The following is a 13,281-nucleotide window of genomic DNA, read 5'->3' as shown; positions in this document are numbered from 1 at the left end:
AAGTTACTTCCAGCTTATTTCACAGTTGAATAGATTAGTGCATGTTTAGGAGTTCAGGTTAAAATAACAGAAAGGGGTTTGAGCAAAAACTGTATTTCTTTGGCTAGACAAGCTTTTTATTTATTTATTTTTAAATCCAGGTGGGACATGATTCATACCAGCAGTTCTTACTTTAGTGTGAATCAGAATCACCTGGAGGGCTGGTTTTACCCTCACTTCACTACAGTCCCTGACTCTGTAGTTTACAGCTAGGCCTTGGAATTTGAATTTCAAACAAGTTACCAGGTGTTGCTGCTGGTCTAGGGAACTATACTTTGAGAGCTATGGCTCCATCAGTGCACCTAAAACCAGAGCATGATGCCAGTACTTACGTGTTTCACACTGAATCCCATCAGCGTTAGTCGTATACTATAGTTTTGCCAAGTACATAACTGGCTCTTGTTCTTAGCCAGTTTTCTCATTATTTTTAGATGATGTCATAATTCTCAATTCTCAGTTGAGAATTTCATTCTCATTATATTGCTATTTTTATTTTTTACTGCAATCCTATATTTCTAAATTTGTTGAGGGGTTAGAGATGTTTAAAAAATACAAGTTGTCTGTTGAACAGTTAATAGGCAGGTGTGCATGTGCACAGGTTTTTTTTTCCTATAATTCCAGTGGCAGGCTTTATTCTTGCTCATTTTCTTGTTCTCGCGTGTTCTTTCTCTATAATGAGATCATACTGTCTTGTATCCATTTTTTGTTATTGCGTAAACATGATTTTATGTAAAACACTATTCTACAGCATTTATTTAAAAAATTTTTTTTATTTTTGAGACAGGGAGAGACAGAGCATGAACAGGGGAGGGTCAGAGAGGGAGACACAGAATCTGAAACAGGCTCCAGGCTCTGAGCTGTCGGCACAGAGCCCGATGCGGGGCTCGAACTCACGGACCGCGAGATCATGACCTGAGCCGAAGTCGGCCGCTCAACTGACTGAGCCACCCAGACGCCCCTATTCTACAGCATTTAAAACATTTTTTTAATGTTTATTTTTGAGAGAGAGTGCGTGCATGAGCAGGGGAAGGGCAGAGAGCAAGGGAGACACACAATCCGAAGCAGGCTCCAGGCTCCAAGCTGTCAGCACAGAGCTCAACGTAGGGCTCCAACTATAGAATGCGAGATCATGACCTGAGCTTAGGTCACACACGTAACCGACTGAGCCACCCAGGGACCCCCATTTTTGTTTTTTTAAAGTTAAAATTTCATTTATTTTTATGTTTCCCAGTAACTTTCAACTTTGAGCAGCTTGCTGTGTTTGGCTGTGGGTTGGGATTGCACCTTTCAGAAGACTGCACTATCACTCAAAGTCTCCAATCATGGTCCTCTTCAACAATCTTTAGTAGCTCCCTGCTCTCATGATCTTCCCCAAAATGACGTACCCCACTCTTCTTCTCTCTACCAGCTCATGTAGATGCCGCCTCATCTCCATGGGGTGATTAGGTCCTTTCTTTCAGGCCTGACCTCTGGTTGGATGTGGACGTCCATTTTGATTTGTCATCCCTGCACCAGTAACTGTTGGAAACATCAAGACCTGCCTTTAGCAAACAACAGAGAATGTTGCATCTCATATTCCTGTCAGGGAGGATAATCTTGAATTTTTCACTTCCCAAATGCCATCCCAAGCACAACTGTGAGAAAACATTCGTGAGACTGTGCTGGAAGGTGTTTCAATGCACATGTTCTGGGCAGTGTTTTGTCTTTGAGTGAAGCCAGATCATTAGGAGGCAACATAATTTTGGCCCCTCCTCCAATTGTTTTTTAGTAAACTGACTTTGCATGGTCCCATCAGCTTGCATGGAGATCTGTGTGAGAAGTCCCTAAGAAAATCTCTGAGGCCTACTGGAATTTCCTTGAGGTTTAATGCTTGGAGTGACTGTGCCTCTTCGAAGCCACTGTTTTGATTTTGTCTAAAGTATAGTGTGAACTAAGTCAGTAATGGTTCCCTCTTTGCATTGGCTATTTGGGAGTTCAGAGTCTGATTTGTACTCAGAGTTCTATGGTTTGTATTTTCTATATTAAGGTTACTTTTGGCTTATGATGTTCTTTTTAATGTCTAGTTATTTTGCTCTTTTAGATTATACCATAACATATATAACACATTTGGGGCACCTGGGTGGCTCAATCAGTTGAGTGTCCAAATTTGGCTCAGGCCATGATCTCACAGTTTGTGAGTTCTAGCCCCGCGTCGGGCTCTGTGCTGACGGCTGGGAGCCTGGAGCCTGCTTCGGATTCTGTGTCTCCCTCTCTCTCCCTGCCTCTCCCTTGCTCATGCTCTGTCTTTGTCTGTCTCTTGAAAATAAACGTTAAAACAAAAAGTCTCCCTGCATTAAAAAAATATATATATGTATATATATAGACACACACACACACATACATATATATAAAACACATTTCATCCCTGTTCTAAACATTACTGTAACTATATTGTAACCAAATCTCTGTTCCCCTCCTATTTCCTTTCCTTCTAATACACTTAATCCCTCCTAGCCCTGTCTTCCCCCCTCCACCCCCTCCTGTGTGCTCCTTCTTTTTTGTTGTTTAATTTTTTTTATTGTGGTAAATATATATAATATAAAACTTGTCATCTTAATCATTTTAAGTGTACAGTTCAGTGGTTTGAATAAATTCATAATGTGCAACCATTAATACCGTTCATCTCCCATTTCTCTTTATCTTGGAAAACCAAGACTCTATACCATTGAACAGCTTCCCATTCCCTTCTTCCCCAGGCCCCTGGCAACCACCATTCTACTTTCTGATTTTGTCTACTCTAAGTACATCATATAAATGGAATCATACAGTATTTGTCTTTTTGTGACTGGCCTATTTCATTTATTATGATGTCCTCGTGATTCATCCATGTTGTAGCATGTGTTAAAATGGAATTTATATATCACATTTTATTTACCCATATATCCAGTGATGGATATTTGGGTTGTTTGTACCTTTTGTATATTGTGAATAATGCTGTTATGGATATGGGTGTACAAATATTCAAGTTCCTGTTTTCTGTTTTGGGTATATACATAAATGGAATTGCTGGATCATACAGTAATTCTTTGATTAATTTTTTAAGGAACCATCATACAGTTTTCCACAGTGGCTGTACCATTTTACATTATCACTAGCAATGAACAAGGTTTCCAGTTTCTCCACATCCTTGCCAGCACTTGTTATTTTCTGGGGTTTTGTTTTGTTTTGATGGTAGCCATCCTAGTGGACGTGAGATGATATCTCATTGTAGTTTTGATTTGCATTTCCTTAATGGTTAGTGATGTTGAGCATCTTTTTATGTGCTTATTAGCCATTGGTGTATCTTCTGTAGAGAAATGTTTATTCAAGTCCTTTGCCCAGTTTTATATCAGATTGTTTGTTTTTTTGTTGTTTTAGGAGTTCTCTGTGTATGCTGGATAGTAATCCCTTACCAGGTACTTGATTTGTGAATATTTTCTCCCATTCTTTGTGCTGCCTTTTCACTCTGTTGCTGGTGTATTTTGATGCACACAATTTTAACATTGTTAAGAAGTCCAATCTGTTTTTTTCTTTTGCCTGTGTCCTTAGTGTCATATCCAAGAAATCATTGCCAAGTCCAATGTTGTGAAGCTTTTGCCATTTTTTTTTTTTTTTTTTAAGTTATCTTACACCCAACATGGGGCTTAAACTCATGACTGTAAGGTTAACTGAGCCAGCCAGGTGCCCCTTGCCCTAGGTTTTCTTATAAGAATTTTATAAGGATGCCTGGGTGGCTCAGTTGGTTGAGTGTCCAACTCTTGATTTTGGCTCAGGTCATGATCTCACGGTTGTGGGATTGTGTGCGTGGGGTTTTCTCTCTCTCTCTCTCTCTCTCTCTCTAAATAATAAATAAAGCATAAAGAAAAGAATTTTATAGTTTTAGGCCTTAAGCTTAAGTCTTTTAACCCTTTTTTTTAAGTTTATTTTTTTTTAGTAATCTCTACCCAATGTGGAGCTCAAACTCACAACCCCCAGATCAAGAGTCGCATGCTCTTCCAACTAAGCTAGCCAGTTGGAAGGTCTTTGAACCTTGCATATTCATTCTTGCTAAATTTTGTAAGGGGATAAATTCTAAAAAGGTTTCGCACATTACAAAGACTTCCTTGTTTATTAATGTTTATTATGGTAAAATTCAAATATATACAAAAGCAGAGAGCAGTGAGCTTTTGTGTGCCTATTATTCAGTTATATCTGTTATTTACTAATTAACTCAGGGCAGTCTTGCTTCATCTGTATCTTTCAGTCTTCCTCTTTTTATATTTTCATTTTTTCTTTCTAAATTGTTTTATTTTTAACTTTTTAATTTTAATTTTTTTTACATTAAAAAAAATGTTTATTTTTTTTTTTACTTTGAGAGAGAGCATACATGCGTGCAAGCAAGGGAGCAGAGAGAGAATCCCAAGCAAGCTCCACACTCAGCACGGAACCCAACATGGGGCTTGATCTCATAACCATGAGATCATGACCTGAGTCAAAAATCAAGAGTTGGATGCTTAACCAACTGAACCACCCAGGCACCCCTTTTCTAAATTATTTGATGAGTTTTTTTTTTTTATTGTGATAAAATATACATAACATAAAATTTATCATTTTAACCATTAAATTTTTTTTAATGTTTATTTTTGAGAGAGAAAGACAGACTGTGAACAGGGAAGGGGCAGAGAGAGAGGGAGAGACAGAATCCGAAGCAGGCTCCAGGCTCTGAGCTGTCAGCACAGAGCCTGACATGGGGCTTGAACTCGTGAACCACGAGATCGTGACCTGAGCCAAAGTTGGACACTTAACAGACTGAGCCACTCAGGCACCCCTAACCATTTTTTTTGTTTGTTTTAATACATGGAATGCTTCATAAATTTGTGTGTCATCCTTGCACAGGGCTATGCTGATCTTCTCTGTCATTTCAGTATTACCATATGTTACTGCTGAAGCACCATTTTAACCATTTTTAAGTGTACCTTTCAGTGGCATCAGATATATTCACAGTATTGTACAACCATCACCACTGTCCATTTCCAGAACTTTTTCATCATTCCAAACACAAACTCTGTACTCATTAAACAACTTCCCATTCTTCCCTCCTCCTACCCCTGGCAACCACTATTCTCCTTTCTGTTTCTATGAATTTGCCTATTCTAAGTTCCTCGTATAAGTGGAATCATACTGTGTTTGTCCTTTTATATGTGGCTTATTTCACTTAACATAGTGAACATTGTTCATCCATGTTGTATCATGTGTCAGAATTTCATTTTCTTTTCATTCCTTTTGGAATATTTTCCAAATATTCTCTTGTATGTATATCCACATTTTATTTATCTCTTTATCTGTCGGCAGACATTTGGGCTGTTTGTCCCTTTGCCTATTGTGAATAATGCTGCTATAAACGTGACTGTACAGATATCTGTTCAAATCCCTACTTTCAGTTCTTTGTGGATATATACCCAGGGGAGGAATTGCTGGAACATATGGTAATTCTGTATTTAACTTTTTGAGGAACTGCTAGATTGTTTTCCACAGTGGCTGCCCCATTTTACTTTGTACCAGTAACTTACAAGGGTTCCCAGTTGCTCCACATCCTTGGCAACGTTACTTTCCATTTTTATTTGTTTTTTATTATTTTTAAAGATGTTTAAATGTTGACTTATTTTTGAGAGAGAGGGAGAGACAGAGGGAGAGGGCATGCGTGCAGAGCGGGGGCAGATAGACAGGGGGAGAAAGAATCCCAAGCAAGCTCTGCACTGTCAGCACAGAGCCTGACATGGGACTTGAACCCATGAACCGCCAGATCATGACCTGAGCCGAGATCAGGAGTCGGACATTTAACTGACTGAGCCACCCAGGTGCCCCTGTTTTTATTTTTTAATAATAGCTATGCTTGTGGATGTGAAGTGATATCTCATTATGGTTTTTGTTTTTAATTTTTTTTTTCTCATTTTTTTGGAGACAGAGACAGAGTGCGAGTGGGGGAGGGGCAGAGAGAGGAAGACACAGAATCTGAAGCAGGCTCCAGGCTCCGAGCTAGCAACACAGAGCCCGACGTGGGGCTTGAACCCATGAACCGCGAGATCATGACCTGAACTGAAGTTGGACACTTAAGTGACTGAGCCACTCAGGCACCCCACTGTCATTATGGTTTTAATTTGCATTCCCTAATGATTAGTGGTGTTGGGCATCTTTTCATGTGCCTCTTGGCCATTAGTATATCTTCCCTAGAGAAATGTCTATTCAAGTCCTTTTCCCATTTTTGAATAGGCTTTTTTGGTTTTTTGTTGCCAAGTTATAAAAGTTTTTTTATGTGTTCTAGATATTAAGTCCCTATCAGGTATGATTACTTTTTCCCACTCTGTGGGTTGTCTTTTCACTCAATAGCTTCCTTTGATGCACAAAAATTCAGTTTTTGAGGTCCAGTTTTTTTTTCTGCCTGTGCTTTTGGTGTCATATTCAAGAAATTTTTGTCAAATCCAGTATTCTGAAGCTTTTACTCTACTTTCTTTTAAGAGTTTTATAGTTTTAGCTCTTTGTTTAGGTCTTTGATGAATTTTGAATTTTTATATGTGATGTAATGGTCCCATCTAACTATTTTGCATAGTGGCTGTCCAGTTTTCCCAGCACCATTTTTTGAAAATGGCTGTGTCAAGGAGAAGAGCTCCAGGTGAACTTCATCTCAAGCTCTCTCTCACAGTGCTTTTGCAGATTTATGTTGGGAATGAAACCATTTTCTGTGTAGCGTTTATATTAAAAGCTTTTGTGACAGTAATGAAAAAGAGTCTCTTCACACTCTCACTTTAGGGTAAGCTATCAAGAACCGTGGTGCCCTCCATCAGGCCACACTTCTGTCAGGAAACCAGGCAAGGGGCCTCTGTCCTGTGTGGATATATATGGCTGTGCTTGCCCACGGTTAGCTGGGAGCAGGCGGCTGGTCCTCGCCATGCTCCTGCCAGCACCTGCTGGGACTGAGACTGAGGGCACCCTCCCCCTCAGCCAGAAGTCTTATGAAATGACTGGGCTGTCCCATTGGGTTCCTGGGTTGCTTCTAGGTTTAAAACAAATTCTTTGCCCACATTCTTAGCAGGGGTCAGTTCAGTCCCTTTGTTAGTCCTTCCTGACCAGGTCAGAAGGGAATAAGAATGTGGTAGCTGGCACTGTGGAAGAAAATCTGTAATATATTTGTTGTCCAGTTGTGAAGAGAGTCGGCATCATGTACGTGGTTACTTGTGATGACCATCACAACCAGTTAATATAATTTGGTCTTCCCTTCGATCTGGGTATTGCTGTGCCATCCTAACAATTACTCTAAATGTGGCAGTAATCATCCTCTTGAATATATATGTATTTTCAGGCTTCAAGTTCTCTGAAATCAGCTTTCATTCATGAAGTGAAACTCCTCTCTCTGTTCATTTACTTTTAACTTGGTCTGCTGAGAATTCTCTGGATTGTTTGGCTAATTTTGATGCTTTCAGAAGCAGAATTTCCTGTCCTTATCATTGGGCCGCCTTGCAAAACAACTTTCAGAAAAATCTTCTTTCCCCCAAGGATGAATTGTTTGCACCAGTGGACTAGTTTAGCACAGTGAACAGACTTGCAGTGACTTTCCGCTCGGCACCAAATGAGATGCTGGGTACTCTAGGGAACACAAAGGCGATTCAGCTGTGACCTTCTTCCCAAAGGGACCATAATCAATCAGAGGAGGCTCAGAGAGTCAGAACGAACACAGGCATGGGGGAAATACACAGTGACAGAAATTCAGGGAAGACTGCTACTTCCACAGGGAAGCATTGTTCATTATTTTTAATTTTAGCTTTTCAGTGCAGTAATACATTCACATGGCACAAAATTCAAAAGGAACAACAGAGGGGCGCCTGGGTGGCGCAGTCGGTTAAGCGTCCGACTTCGGCCAGGTCACGATCTCACGGTCCGTGAGTTCGAGCCCCGCGTCAGGCTCTGGGCTGATGGCTCAGAGCCTGGAGCCTGTTTCCGATTCTGTGTCTCCCTCTCTCTCTGTCCCTCCCCCGTTCATGCTCTGTCTCTCTCTGTCCCAAAAATAAATAAACGTTGAAAAAAAAAAAAAAATAAACAAAAGGAACAACAGAGTATACACAGGGAAGTTTCCCTTCCATCTTGCACTGGCCACCGCATCCTCTCCCTAGAGGCAGCCAGTGTTACCAGTTCTCCAGTATCTGTGCAGGGGTGTTCTTTGCATAATACAGGCAGATACACAGAGAGTTCTTTGCTTTTACATGAAAGTAGCCCACTATATCCCTTGCTTTTTTCTCTCTCTGTTTGTGATAGTTCATTATCGATACATAAGAACTTTCTCATTGTCTTTCACAACTGGATAATTTTCCATTGTCAGGATATACCTTTATTTAGCCAGAGCTCTGTTGATGGACATATAAGGTGTTGTCAATTTTGCTAGTGCAGAAACACTTCTGTAGGCATCATTTGATGCGTGGCCAAGTGCATCTGTCTGGTCACTTAGCAGAGGCAGGATTGCTGGGTTGATGAGTATGTGCTTTTGCAATTTTTTTTTTTTTTTTTTCAACTTTTTTTTTTTTTTTTTTTTTTTTATTTTTGGGACAGAGAGAGACAGAGCATGAACGGGGGAGGGGCAGAGAGAGAGGGAGACACAGAATCGGAAACAGGCTCCAGGCTCTGAGCCATCAGCCCAGAGCCTGACGCGGGGCTCGAACCCACGGACCGCGAGATCGTGACCTGGCTGAAGTCGGACGCTTAACCGACTGCGCCATCCAGGCGCCCCTGTGCTTTTGCAATTTTAATAGCTCTTCGCAGATAAACCTCCATAGTGGCTGTGTCCAGTATGCTCCTCAGCTGTGTGTGGCGGTGGCCTCACCGGCACTGTGATAGCACAGTTTGATCTTTGCCAGTTTGATAGGTGAAAAAATTATTCCTCTGTATGTTTTTTCTTCCAAGCTTAGTTCAACCTATAGAAAAGTTAAAAGAGTAGTAGAGTGAACACTCCTATCAGGTGTAGTTTTAATTTGTATCTCTCCTGTTGCTATAAGGTTGAAGGACTGTTTTCCATTTTCTTTTCTGTGAATAAGTTGTTCATATCCTTTGCCCATATTTCTATTGGGCTTTGGTGCATTTATTATTTTTTAAAATTTATTTAGAGAGAGAACATGAGTGGGGGAAGGGCAGAGAGAGAGGGAGAGAGAATCCCAAGCAGGCTTCATACTGTCAGTGCGGAGCCTGATGTGGGGCTTGAACTCACAAACCGTGAGATGGTGACCTGAGCCAAAACTGAGTCAGACACTTAACTGACTGAGCCACCCAGGCACCCTGGGCTTTGGTGTTTTTTTTTTGTTTTTTTTTTTTTAACGTTTTTTATTTATTTTTGAGACAGAGAGACAGAGCATGAATGGGGGAGGGTCAGAGAGAGAGGGAGACACAGAATCTGAAACAGGCCCCAGGCTCTGAGCTGTCAGCACAGAGCCCGACGCGGGGCTCGAACTCACAGACTGTGAGATCATGACCCGAGCTGAAGTCGGACGCTCAACCGACTGAGCCACCCAGGCGCCCCTGGGCTTTGGTGTTTTTAAAATTGATTTTGTAAAAATTTTTTGTATATGAAGGAACTTAGCACCTTGCTAATGATATAACTTGCAGTTATATTTTTCCAGATTGTTATTTATCTTTTTATTTAGAATGATTTTGTCATGAAAAAAATTTTAATTTAAATTCACGTTAGTTAACATACAGTGTAGTCTTGGCTTCAGGAGTAGAACCCAGCAATTCATCTCTTACATATGACATCTAGTGCTCATCCTGAAAAGTGCCCTTCTTAATGCCCATCACCCATTTAACCCATCCCACGACCCACCTCTCCTCCAGCAACTCTGTTCTCTGTATTTAAGAGTCTTTTATGGTTTGCCGCCTCCTCTATTTTGATCTTATTTTTTTTCTTCCCTTCCCCTATGTTATCTGTCGAGTTTCTCAAATTCCACATATGAGTGAAATCATATGATATCTGTCTTTCTATGACTGACTTATTTCACATGGCATGAATACCCTCTAGTTCTTAATTAGGTCCTACTCATTGAACTTTTAAGGCTTCTTGGTTCTCTATCATACCTAGAAAGATCTTCCCTAGTAGAAGAGTATGAAAAATTATCCTGTGGTTCCTTAAAGTACTTTTAGAATTTCATTATTTACCTTTAAATCTCTTATCCATTTGGAATTTATTTTGGTGAAAAGTGTGGGTCCAACTTAATTTTTTCCCAAATGGCCACCCATTTGTTGCAATGCCTTGTATTAAACAGGTCATCTTTCTTGCACTTGTTCAAATATCCTTTACTATATGTGATATACTTTGTCACATATCATATACATTTGGGTGTATTTCTGGACTTTCAATTCTGTACGTCAATCTGTGTATTTATGTTTTAGTACACATTTTAATTTTAGCTTTAGAGCATGTTTTGATATTTGGTAAAGTGAATTCTCATTCATTACCTTTAATTTTCAGAATTTTCTTGGCTATGTTTTACTATATGAACTTTAAGGGAAATTTGCCTGTTTCAAAAAAATCCTTTTTGTTTTTATTGGTACGGTGTTACATTTTTAGGTTAATGTAGGAAGAATGACATTTAGGTGATGAGTCTTTCCCACTGAGAAGATTGTATGCCTTTCTCTTTGCTCAAGCCTTATTCTGTGTCCCTCAGAGTTTGAGAGATTTCTTGGCATTTCTTGTTAAGTTTATTATCAGGTCTTTTTCTTTGTTTTTGGTGGTATTGAAGCATTTTATCTTCTACCTTCTTGTTGATGGTGTATGTGAAGGCATTATTTTCTATGTATTAATTTTCACCACCTTACCTGATTACAAGACTATAAAGGTTTTTAGTTGACTCTCTAGGTATATAATAATATCATCTGCAAATAATGGTCATTTTACTTTTTCTTTTACATTTACATTCCTGTGTTTTCTTTCAATCACCTAATTGTGACAGCTCGTACCTCTACAACAGTAGTAAAAGGGATAGGCTTGTTTGGCCTTTGACTTTGATGGAAATTATTCTAATGTGTTCTCATTGGACTTGATTTTAGCTTTGGGGTTGAAAAGGATATAAATATGTAGCTGAAGTTTGTATCTTTGTGTGTGTGTGTGTGTGTGTGTACAATGTGAATGACAGGATTTGTTTCTTATGGCTGGATAATATTTCATTGTATATATGTACAACATCATCTTTATCTACTTCTCTGTTCACATTTAGGTTGTTTCCATATCTTGACTCTTGTGAATACTGTTGTACTGAACATGGAGATGCAGATAGCTCTTTAAGATAATGATTTTGTTTCCTTTGGATATACCCAGAAGTAGGATTGTTAGATTATAAGATAGTTTTTTTTTTTTAATTTTTGTGGGACTTTCATACTGTTTTGCTTAATGACTATACCAGTTTACATTTCCACCAACAGTGTACAAGGATTCCCTTTTCTCCACATCTTTCCCAACATGTTATCTATTGTCTTTTTAAATAAAAGCCATCCTAACAGGTGTGAGGTTATAACTTGTGGTTTTGATTTGCATTTCCCTGATGATTAGGGATGTTGAGCACCTTTCCATGTACCTGTTGGCCATTTGTATGTTTTTTAAAAATCTGTTCGCAAATTATTAGAGCTACAGTTACTAATAGTTTTGTCTTTTAACTTAAAACAATTTTTTTAATGTTTATTTTTGAGAGAGAGAGTGCAGATGGGGGAGGGGCAGAAAGAGAGGGAGACAGAATCTGAAGCAGGCTGTCAGCACAGAGCCCGACAGGAGGCTCGAACTCAAGAGCTGTGAGATCATGACCTGAGCTGAAGTTGGAAGACTAACCGACTGAGCCACCCAGGCGCCCCTTAACTTTTATATTAGAGTTAAGTGATTAGCAAACCACCATATTCTGAATTTGATGGTATACTTGCCTTTACCCGGGGTATGTTTTCCTTTTCCTGGTTAGTATCCTTTCATATTGGCTGAAGAACTGCTTTGAGCATTGCTTGTAAGTCAGGTCTAATGGTGATGAATTCTCTGAACTTTTGTTTATCCATGAAAATCTTTATCTCTCCTTCATTGCTTTTTTTTTTTAAATTTTTAAATTTTTATTTACTTTTGTGATAGAGACAGAGTGAGAGTTGGGGAGGGGCAGAGAGAGAGGGAGGCACAGAATCTGAAGCAGGCTCCTGCCTCTGAGCTGTCAGCACAGAGCTGGATGTAGGACTCGAATTCACGGACAGTGAGATCCGTGACGTGAGCTGAAGTCAGACGCTTAACCGACTGAGCCACCCAGGTACCCCTTTCCTTCATTTCTGAAAGACACCTTTGTTGGATATTCTTGGTTGGCAGTTTTTCCTTACGATACTTTGTGGTTTTTTGTTTGTTTGTCCTAAATCTTTATCTGAATCACCCAGTACTCATCACAAGTGCACTTCTTAATCCCCATTACTTATTTCACTCTTCTCCTCATCCCTCCGCTCTATAGTTAAGAGTCTGTTTCTTGGTTTGTCTCTTTTTCCCTTTTGCTAGTTTGTTTTGTTTCTTAAATTCCACATATGAGTGAAATCATATGGTTCTCTGACTTATTTCACTTAGCATTATACTCTCTGGCTCTGTCCATGTTATTGCAAATGGTAAGATTTCATTCTTTTTTTTTTTTTTTTTTTATGGCTGAATATTCCATTGTGTATATATACCATATCTTTATGTGTTCATCTGTCGATGGGCACTTAGCTACTTCCATATCTTGGTTATTCTAAATAATGCTGCTGTAAACATAGGGGTGCATATATCTCTTTGAATTCGTGTTTTTGTATTTGTTGAGTAAATACACAGTCGTGAAATTGCTGGATTGTAGGGTAGTTCTATTTTTAATTTTTTGAGGAACCTCCGTACTCTTTTCCACAGTGGCTGCACCAGCTTGCATTCCCACCAACACTGCAAGAGGGTTTCTTTTTCTCCATATCCTTGCCAAAATCTGTTGTTTCTTGTGTTTTTGATTTTAGCCATTCTGACAGGTGTGAGATGATATCTCATTGTAGTTTTGATTTGCATTTCCCTGATAAGTGACAATGAGCATTTTTTTTATGTTGGCCTGTTGGTCTGTTGGTCTGTTGGCCATCTGAATGTCTTCTTTGGAGAAGTGTCGCTTCATGTCTTCTGCCCATTTTTAAATTGGATTAGTTTTTTGGGTGTTGGGTTTTATAAGTTCTTAATATATTTTGGATACT

General features: G+C 39.4%; 1 protein-coding gene and 1 non-coding gene across 5 annotated transcripts in view; one reads left to right on the top strand and one right to left on the bottom strand.

The window, feature by feature from the left end:
* Positions 1-13,281, top strand: part of LOC122214281 (SREBF chaperone) — a 73,310-nt gene that overhangs the window by 3,632 nt on the left and 56,397 nt on the right. The gene's annotated exons all lie outside the window — the stretch shown is intronic.
* LOC122214651 lies at positions 4,888-4,989 on the bottom strand. The gene has a single exon (XR_006200032.1). It is a non-coding gene; the product is annotated as a U6 spliceosomal RNA (small nuclear RNA).

Source organism: Panthera leo, chromosome A2 (assembly GCF_018350215.1).
Source record: "Panthera leo isolate Ple1 chromosome A2, P.leo_Ple1_pat1.1, whole genome shotgun sequence".
Taxonomy (NCBI): Eukaryota; Metazoa; Chordata; class Mammalia; order Carnivora; family Felidae; genus Panthera; species Panthera leo.
The sequence above is the reverse complement of the archived record's forward strand: the minus strand, read 5'-3'. Positions and strand labels throughout refer to the sequence as shown.